Source organism: Oncorhynchus tshawytscha, linkage group LG28 (genome assembly GCF_018296145.1).
Source record: "Oncorhynchus tshawytscha isolate Ot180627B linkage group LG28, Otsh_v2.0, whole genome shotgun sequence".
In the NCBI taxonomy this organism is placed as follows: domain Eukaryota; kingdom Metazoa; phylum Chordata; class Actinopteri; order Salmoniformes; family Salmonidae; genus Oncorhynchus; species Oncorhynchus tshawytscha.
In genome coordinates, this window is record NC_056456.1 from 33,590,181 (window position 1) to 33,600,821 (window position 10,641).

The 10,641-nt window shown below is 40.2% G+C and overlaps 1 long non-coding RNA gene across 1 annotated transcript; it reads right to left on the reverse strand.

The window, feature by feature from the left end:
• Nucleotides 1-5,603: 5,603 nt before the first annotated feature.
• Nucleotides 5,604-7,328, reverse strand: LOC112226498. The gene is made up of 4 exons (XR_002949753.2): nucleotides 7,153-7,328; nucleotides 6,548-6,658; nucleotides 6,373-6,449; nucleotides 5,604-6,029 (listed from the first exon to the last, which is right to left on the reverse strand). It is a non-coding gene; the product is annotated as an uncharacterized LOC112226498 (long non-coding RNA).
• Between the last annotated feature and the right edge of the window lie 3,313 nt (nucleotides 7,329-10,641).

Sequence of the window (10,641 nt, forward strand, 5' to 3'; positions counted from 1 at the left end):
CCTTCCTAAAATTTAGTTGCCCTTTTGCCCTCAGAACAGCCTCAATTCGTCAGGGCATGGGCTACAATGTGCCAAGCGTTCCACAGGTATGCTGGCCCATATTAATTCCAGTTCTTCCCACAGTTGTTTCAAGTTGGCTGGATGTCCTTTGGGTGGTGGACCCTTATCAATACATACAGGAAACGGTTGAGTGTGAAAACCCCAGCAGCGTTGCAGTTCTTGACACAAACCGGTGCACCTGGCACCTACTACCACACCCCGTTCAAAGGCACTTAAATACCCTCTGAATGGCACACACTCACTATCCAGGTCTCAATTGTCTCCAGGTTTTAAAATCCTTCTTTAACCTGTCTCCTCCCCTTCATCCACACTGATTTTTGAAGGGTATTTAACAAGTGACATCAGTAAGGGATCATAGCTTTCACCTGGTCAGTCTGTCATAGCAGGTATTCTTAATGTTTTGTATACTCCGTGTAATATGTAGTACTGAAGCACCTTTTGGCAGAAGTATAATTCAATATTTACTGTATATGTATTGCATGATGTTTTTGATACCGTTACGCTTTATTGCTGTGTCATTAAAGTGTGTGATCCTTCCACCTGTTTTTTTTCTGATTTTTGTTTGGTTACATATTGCAGGTTTAATAAGTATAATATATTTGAGTAGGAAACCAGAAGCTCCAGACAGTTCGCAATAGAACATACCAGAGGGGGGGGCATCGTTTACTAGGCTACAGAAATTATTGGGATCATCTGGTTACCACCAGTGTTTGGAGTACATTGAGTTCATTGATTAAGAACAGACCATGGGACACCTTTTCACACTGACATTTATGCTGAATATAAATGCAACATGCAACTATTTCAAAGATTTTACTGAGTTGCAGTTCAATAACTTGAGACATCTGTGGCATTGTGTTGTGACAAAACTGCACATTTTAGAGTGGCCTTTTATTGTCCCCAGCACAAGGTGCACCTTTATAAATATCATGCTGTTTATAATCAGCTTCTTGATATGCCACACCTGTCAGGTGGATGGATTATCTTGGCAAAGGGGAAGTGCTCACTAACAGGGATGTAAACAAATTTGTGCACAAAATTTGAGAGAAATAAGCTTTTTGTGCATATGGAACGTTTCTGGCATCTTTTATTTAAGCTCATGAAACATGGAGCCAACACTTTTTACATGTTGCGTTTATATTTTTGTTCAGTGCATGTGTAGATGTCCACGGTGGGTCTGTGTAAACTATGCGATTATATTGGAGACGGGTTTATCTATTCATCAACTGTTATAGTATGTCTAAGTAGCAGCCATATCAGCCAGAGAAACATTATGATAGAACATTTCAGATTTTTCTGCCTGACTGTGGCGCTCTTTACCTGAAATATTAGGATTTTCTTGTGATCACAACAAAACTACTTATTTTTCTCAAATAGAGATATAATTCAATTGTGTTTTCTTTGAAAAGATGAGCCTGTTTTCTGCCTGAGTGTGTCACTCTTTTCCAAAATTTTCTGGATTACCTCACAAGGATCGGCATAGCCCTGTCTGGTGTGCCTTTCTAGTACGTGGCCAAATACCTGCCTGAAGACAGGAGGCCCAAGTTTATTGGTAAATGAAATGGTAAGGGTTAGAGCTATAGACACACAGACACGGGGCTGGTTGAAAAGATCCTGAGGCCTATTGTGAGGTCCATTTTTTTTAAAGGTATCTGTGACCAAAAGATGCATATCTGTATTCCCAGTCATGTGAAATCCATAGATTAGGACCTAATGAATATATTTCAATTGACTGATTTCCTCGTTTGAACTGCAACTCATTAATCTACACACAATACCAAAGCAAAAACAGTTTTTTAGAAATTTTAGCAAATGTATCACATTTACGTAAGTATTTAGACCCTTTACTCAGTACTTTGTTGAAGCACCTTTGGCAGCGATTACAGCATCGAGTCTTCTTGGATATGACGCTACAAGTTTGACACACCTGTATTTGGGGAGTTTCTCCCATTTTTCTCTGCAGATTCTCTCAAGCTCTGTCAGGTTGGACGGGGAGCGTCGCTGCACAGCTATTTTCAGGTCTCTCCAGAGATGTTATATCGGGTTCAACTCCGGGCTTTGGCTGGGCCACTCAAGGATATTCAGAGACTTATCCCAAAGCCACACCTGCGTTGTCTTGATTGTGTGCTTAGGATCATTGTCCTGTTGGAAGGATGAACCTTGACCCCAGTCTGAGCTCCTGGGTGCTCTGGAGCAGGGTTTCATCAAGGATCTCTCTGTACTTTGCTCCGTTCATCTTTCCCTCGATCCTGACTAGTCTCAGAGTCCCTGCCGCTGAAAAACATTCCCACAGCATGATGCTGCCACCACCATGCTTCACCATAGGGATGGTGCCAGGTTCCCTCTAGACGTGACACTTTGTATTTAGTCCAAGCGTTCAATCTTGGTTTCATCAAACTACAGAATCTTGTTTCTCATGGTTTGAGAGTCCTTTAGGTTCCCTTTGACAAACTCCAAGCAGGCTGTCATGTGCCTTTTACTGAGGAGTGGCTTCTGTCTGGCCACTCGACCATAAAGGCCTGATTAGTGGAGTGCTACAGAGATGGTTGTCCTTCTGGAAGGTTCTCCCATCTCCACAGAGGAACTCTGGAGCTCTGTCAGAGTTTCCATCGGGTTCTTGGTCAACTCCCTGACCAAGGCCCTTCTCCCTCATTTTCTCAGTTTAGCCGGGTGACCAACTCTAGGAAGAGTCTTGGTGGTTCCAAACTTCTTCAATTTAAGAATAATGGAGGCAGCATTTTTTGGTACCCTTCCCCAGATCTGTGCCTCAACACAATCCTGTCTCGGAGCTCTTTAGACAATTTCTTCGTCAACAGTGAAGAGGTGACTCCGGGATGCTGGCCTACTAGGCAGAGTTGCAAAGAAAAAGCCATATCTCAGACTGGCCAATAAAAATAAAAGATTAAGATGGGCAAAAGAACACAGACACTGGACAGAGGAGCTCTGCCTAGAAGGCCAGCAACACGGAGTTGCCTCTTCACTGTTGAAGTTGAGACTAGTGTTTTGCGGGTACTATTTAATGAAGCTGCCAGTTGAGGACTTGTGAGCCGTCTTTCTCAAACTAGACACTCTAATATTGTCACAAAGCTTTTATTTTCTATGGTAGAGTAGGTCAGGGCGTGACTGGGGGGTTGTTCTAGTTTATATTTTTTTATGTGAGGTTCTAGGTTTATTTTCTATGTTGGTGATTTGTATGATTCCCAATCAGAGGCAGCTGGTTATCGTTGTCTCTAATTGGGGATCATACTTAAGTAGCATTTTTTCCACCTGTGGGATATGCGATATTGTTTATGTTTAGTTGCCTGTTAGCACTGCATTGTTAGTCACGTTTCGTTGATTCTTTATTTGTTTGTCTTTGCTAAAGTTTCACTTTATTCTTTAATAAATATGTGGAACTCTACATATGCTGCGCCTTGGTCCGACCATTATTACGAACAATGTGACAAATGTACTTGTCCTCTTACTCAGTTGTGCACCGGGGCCTCCCACTCCTCTTTCTATTCTGCTTATAGACAGTTTGCGCTGTTCTGTGAAGGGAGTAGTACACAACGTTGTATGAGATCTTCAGTTTCTTGGCAAGCTCTCGCATAGCCTTCAATTCTCAGAAGAAGAATAGTCTGATGAGTATCAGAAATCACAAACATCAAACACAGTCACCAACGCTCTGGATAACATGAAAACAGCCTAACCAGCTATGTTAGGGCAAGTAAAATGTTCAGAGTGAGATTGTTTTCTCATTTGTGTCTGGAAGTAGCTAGCCAACATTAGCCAGTTAGCTTGGGTGCTTGATTGTCGTTGTGAGGTCAGAACGCTCGTATCGACCCTAGTCCTCGGCCAGGACGTCCAGTGTGCGCTCCGAGAGCGAAACGCTCTGAATTTACGAACGCCCAGAGCGCACTCTGGCACTCCAGATTGAATTTACGAACACACCGAATGTCAAACATACTCCACAATCTGATTCTAGCCTTGCCTGTCTAATACCTTTGCAGGAAGTGGGCTCAGTAAAATTCAAGGATTACACCAACAACTGGATTTGCCTCACATATGAATCAGCCAACTGTACAGTTAAGCGTTTCAGCAGAAGGATTTGGGAAGGAATACTCATGTTATACAGATCCCGAGTTGTGCAGTGGTCTAAGGCACTGCATCTCATTGCTAGAGGTGTCACTACAGTTCCTGGTTCGATTCCAGGCTGTATCACAACCAGCCGCGATTGGGAGTCCCATAGGGCGACGCACAATTCGCCCAGTGTGACGACCCTCCCACTCTGTCTGCTGTATTCTCTCTCTGTTATTTCCTTATTAGGATGCTGGTGGGCGGAGTTGGGAGGGTCGTCAGCTACATGGGAAACACCGGGGCCCGGTGTCTCCCAGGATAAATACACCACTTCCCCATTCATGGAGGAGACTCTCTCCATGCAGACACCTTTGTGGATTTTGTTGTGTTTCTTGGTGGTTTTTGGGTTGTTTGCGACAACATCTTTCAACACCCTACATTATCACATTCATGCATGCAAAACACTCACTTACACTACTGATTACTGATTACACACACCATTGTATATTTTCCTTAGTTGCTTTAGTTAATAAATATATATTTTGTTACGCCTTATCTCCACATTGTCTCCCTTTTGTTACGGGCTTTGAGCCGGTTCGTGACACCAGTGTCGCCCAGGTTAGGCCATCATTGTAAATAAGAATTTGTTCTTAATTGACTTACCTGGTTACATAAATAACTAGGCATGTTGACTGAGAACACATTCTCATTTACAGCAACGACCTGGGGAATAGTTACAGGGGAGAGGAGGGGGATGAACGAGCCAATTGTAAACTGGGGGCGATTAGGTGACCGTGATGGAATGTGGGCCAGATTGGGAATTTAGCCAGGACACCAGGGTTAACACCCCTACTCTTACGATAAGTGCCATGGGATCTTTAGTGACCACAGAGAGTCAGGACACCTGTTTAACATCTTCAATCACTGCCCTGGGGCATTGGGATATTTTATTTTAGACCAAAGGAAAAGGTGCCTCCTACTGGCCCTCCAACACCACTTCCAGCAGCATCTGGTCTCCCATCCAAGGCCAACCCTGCTTAGCTACAGAAGTAAGCCAGCAGTGGGATGCAGGATGGTATGCTGCTGGCTACTCAGGTAAAATAAAATAAATGTAGGCTACACTCTCTGGAGCCCTCTGGTTCTGTATGTTCATAATAACATAAGCCTACATGACTTAGTTTTAAACGTCGTTCTAAAATGTACATGGTACAAGTTTTATGTTGATATTCATGTTTCTGTTGTAAATTAATACACCAATTGATTTAGCTTTGGAGGGAAACCCCTTGCTTGCATAAAAAAATGTGGCTAGTAGTTATCAAGGTTTTGCTTAATTTGTACATATTGTCATGATTTTTTTATGAATGAAAAAATGTATATTTACATTTTTGGGGGGTGGGTTGGACTTCTTTTCAGGGAAGTCACCGTATGTTTGATATTAAAAAAAGACTGAAGTCAGATCCATTGAATTAACATGAGTGTGAGAACAGTTGCAGTATTTGTAACATGTTTATAGCCAAAGAAAAGATTACAGTAATTAGGACTATTCAGTCCAACATCAAATCCATCAGAAAACACTGGAAGCAGATGACAAGATTCTATGAAAGTGGGAAAAGTTGTGACACAACTCTTGAATTACAGCTCCTCCCCCAGATGGTGATTGGAATGTGCATCAAGTCAGTAAGTCAATGAAATTATACATTCAAATATATTATTAACATGAATATAATGACTGATATTAAACAGCATAAAATCATTGAAAATACAGTACAATAGTTCACATCTGCAGAACATGATGTACCACTAGAACTTCAATCTGCTATGCCTTGGATCATAATCCATCAAACTTTCTGGACAGTTTTCACGGTCAGTCGAAATTTCAGATCAGGTCGCTTCGCCCGAACGATGTCGTAGATCTAGTAGAGAAAATAGATCACTATTTAGTTCAACTCAAGCTCATCTAATCTAGATCTTATTTTCCAATATAAATAATTGTATAATCGATCAATCATATGCATTGGAACTTTATATAAAATATGCTACCTGGGATATAGATAAAAATTTTAATAATATAAAAAAATACCATGATTGAATGAGGAAATGTTACCTGACTCAAGACTGGATCAACTGTGGTCTAAATGTCAGCTGACTCTAGACTGGATAAACTGTTGTGTAAATGTCAGCTGACTCTAGACTGGATAAACTGTTGTGTAAATGTCAGCTGACTCTAGACTGGATCAACTGTGGTCTAAATGTTACCTGACTGAAGAAAGAACCAACTGTGGTCTCATTTAGCTCCTGATAAGATTGGACAGCGACCTGAAGAATTGCAAATCCTATATTTGGGCAAGAATATTCAAATTATTTCAGTAAATAAAAGACAATTAGCCGAGTATCATAATTCAATGTATTTATTTTATGCTTAAATACCCACCACTTTTCAGGGGTTTAGTACCAAAAGGTGGGTCCACATAAGGGGTAGTAAGAGTTGGAGGTGTTGTCACCTGTGTCGTGGTATCCCTTGGTCCCATTGTAGTTGTTGAAGCTGATGGGGTAAATATTGACATGTTAGCTCTATCTCTCATTAGCCTGAAATCCAAACCTGTTTTAGGCTAAACATTCCACTCCCTGTACTCCGTGTCATATACAAAACATTACATTATAAGGAGTGGAATGATAGCCCAAACAGACTAGTACCCATTCTAGTATATATATTTTATGATCAAGCAATACAAAAATACAAAATAAAGTTGTTTTTACAGTAGTCATCACACTTCTACTTCCTACTATATTATAAATATCAGCATTGATCCACATTTAATCATCTGATTTTTTTCAATTGAATTGTTCCATTCTTTTCCACATATCATTTTTGTTGTTGTTGACTTACTCATGCTCACTACTAATGACTGGAAGATACATATGTTCACTGATATCTGGGTTTGGTCATGCTACAACCGTCACTGTTTTCTGGACTGAACCTCTGACATTTTCTTTTCAAATCATGAACATTAAAGACATGTTAAATTGATAACTTACCAAAGGATTGCCCTGCAGACAAAGCAACACATCCAACACAAAATAATAGGAAAAGCATGATGTTGTTTCAGACGACAGAGCACCGACTGAGCTGTGATGTGGGAAGATTCTATTCAGAGAGTCCAGTCCGTCTGACAATCTATGTTCAGCATGAGGAAGTTGACTCTTCTATTCATCGTGGGAGGGATTTGCCTTTTAAATAATGCCCAGGTTTTCAAAAATTCATTTGAGGCACAAGTGATTTCAGATAAATGGTCAAACCGCCTCCTATTTTAACAGCTATGAGTAAGTTGTTCCATATTTCTGTCTCACAAGATTTTATGTCAGAACCTCAACCAGCATTTTTGAAATGCCCAATGAAGCTGTTTTTTTACAATCTCAATATCACATAATTTCTGGGTAACAATTAAGCACCTTACTGTGATTGTTTTCAATTAAAATTTAAAAAGAAACAAAAATTGGTTCTTAACAAAGAGCAATTGCTCAAGCAAGAATTTTGTCACCAGGCAGGCCAAAACACCATCCCACCAAAACAGCCTTACATTTCAGGTGGTCTTTTCAAACAGCTCTTACTCTAAAAGGGCATTATCATAATTTTAACAGTATTATTCCAACCTCAGTGTGGAAATATATATAAAACACAGAAAAAAAAACGTTTTTGACTACATTGGGCATTTAAACAAAACAAGTGTATTATCAACTAATTGATCATTCTGACAAGCAACAATCTATTTTATTGGGATATATCCAGAAACACATTGCCAGGAGTAAAAATTAATTTTTAAAAAGTACATATTTTTTATGCACATTTACAATACAATTCTATAAAGGTTAGCTGACAAATGGAAAATATGTGCATTTCAAAAAAACTTTAAAAAAACTAAAAACATGCAAACAAGCTATTTTCCGGTCTCTCCAGAGATGTTTGATTTGGATCAAGTCCAGGCTCTGGCTGGGCCACTCAAGGATATTCAGAGACTTGTCCCGAAGCTACTCCTGCGCTGTCTTGGCTGTCTGCTTAGGGTCGTTGTCCTGTTGGAAGGTGAACCTTTTCCCCAGTCTGAGGTCCTAAGCACTCTGGAGAAGGTTTTCATCAAAGATCTTTCTGGACTTTGCTCCGTTCATCTTTCCCTCGATCCTGACTAGTCTCCCAGTCCCTGCCTCTGAAAAACATCCCCACAGCATGATGCTGCCACCACCGTGCTTCACTGTAGGGATGGTGCCAGGTTTCCTCTAGATGTGATGCTTGGTATTTAGGCCAAAGAGTTCAATCTTGGTTTCATCAAACTACAGAATTTTGTCTCTCATGGTGTGAGAGACTTTAGGGTCCCTTTGACAAACTCCAAGCAGGTTGTTATATGCCTTTTACTGAAGATTGGCTTCTGTCTGGCCACTCGATCATAAAGGCCTGATTTAGTGGAGTGCTAGAGAGATGGTTGTCCTTCCTGAAGGATCTCCCATCTCCACAGAGGAACTCTGGAGTTCTGTCAGTGTCCATCGGGTTATTGGTCACCTCCCTGACCAAGGCCCTTCTCCCTCATTTTCTCAGTTTAGCCGGGTGACCAGCTCTAGGAAGACTCTTGGTGGTTCCAAAATTCTTCCATTTAAGAATGCTGGAGGCCACTGTGTTCTTGGGGACCTTCAATGCTGCTGCAGAAATGTTTTGGTACCATTCCCCAGATCTCTGACTCAACACAATCCTGTCTCTGAGCTCTTTAGACAATTCCTTCATCCTCATAGCTTGGTTTTTGCTCTGTTAATGCACTGTCAACTTTGGGACCTTATATAGGCAGGTTTCTGCCTTTCCAAATCACGTCCAATCATTTGAACTTATCATAGGTGGACTCCAATCAAGTTGTAGAAACATCTCAAGGATGATCAATGGAAACAGGATGCACCTGAGCTCAATTTGGAGTCTCATAGAAAAGAGTCTGAATAATTATGTAAATAAGGTATTTCTGTATTATTATTTTTTACATTTGCAACAAAAAAAATATTATGGTGTATTGTGTGTGGATGAATGATAATTTGTTTTAATTTAATCAATTTTAGAATAAGGCTGTAATGTAACAAAATGCAGAAAGAGGGAAGGGGTCTGAATACTTTTCTAATGTACTGTATGTATTACAAGAACATTTACTAGCCCATCTTTGGTACATTACATGATAATACAAAGTTGGAGTTTCTTAAAGATCCCGATTGGCAAAACCATCTAAATCTTTGGTGAGGGCACTTATGGAGGCCGCTCGAGGACAGAGATGGAATGTGGCATCTTCTGCAAAGGTAGAAATCTTGGTCATAAAAGCATACATGTCTAATCCTTCGATCTCTATATTATTTATCAACTTTATAGCTAGTATTTCAATTCCAATTAGATATAAATAAAGTGAGAGTTTTGAACTATCAGAGCTGTATCCATTAACTACTTCTCTTGTGAGCCTACTTCGAGCTGGGGTAGTTTGTTTGGCCTGTGCCGCGAGAGGGCAGAGTTAGCCGTTTGAGAGAGTGGTGAATTTGCTGCTAAAAAACAAATCCAGGGGACGCAGGGGAACATAATGAACAAACTACTGTACATCATTCCAGTCGTTTGCAAAGGAGCAGGCGTGATTAGAACTCAGGGTGTGTTCGTAAATTCAACCTGGAGTGCCAGAGTGCACTCTGGGTGTTCGTAAATTCAGAGCATTGTCAGATTGTCCTTTCGGAAATTCATCAGTTATTCTGCATTCTGGCACACTCAGACAAGAGTGCTCTGGTATCGGAATAGACGGCCAGAGCGAATGTATGAACACACCCCAAGAATATAAGCGTTCTGAGCTTTGATCAACGCCGGGAGCAATATTTAGATACTGACCCATAATTGATTTTCTTTGTATACAAAATATATATTTTTATGAATCTACTTTTTTTCAAATTAGGAAAAATGACAGAGATCCTTAATGTTCTCATATAGATACGGTCATGATTGAGACGCAGCCCGATCAAAAAACAGATATCTCTATCTTAAACAGACAGACTTTGATGGATTTTTAATTTTATTTATTATGACTTGAGCAAAGAAATGATATGAATACGTTTTTGTATACACTACCGTTCAAAAGTTTGGAGTCACTTAGAAATGTCCTTGTTTTTGAAAGAAAATCACATTTTTTGTACAGAAAAATAACATCAAATTGATCAAAAATACAGTGTAGACATTGTTAATGTTGTAAATTACTTTTGTAGCTGGAAACGTCTGATTTTTAATGGAATATCTACATAGGCGTACAGAGGCCCATTATCAGCAACCATCACTCCAGTGTTCCAATGACACGTTGTGTTAGCTAATCCAAGTTGATCCTTTTAAAAGGCTAATTGATCATTAGAAAACCCTTTTACAATTATGTTAGCACAGCTGAAAACTGTTGTGCTGATGAAAGAAACAATAAAACTGGCCTTCTTTAGACTAGTTGAGTGTCTGGAGCATTGGCATTTGTGGGTTTGATTACAGGT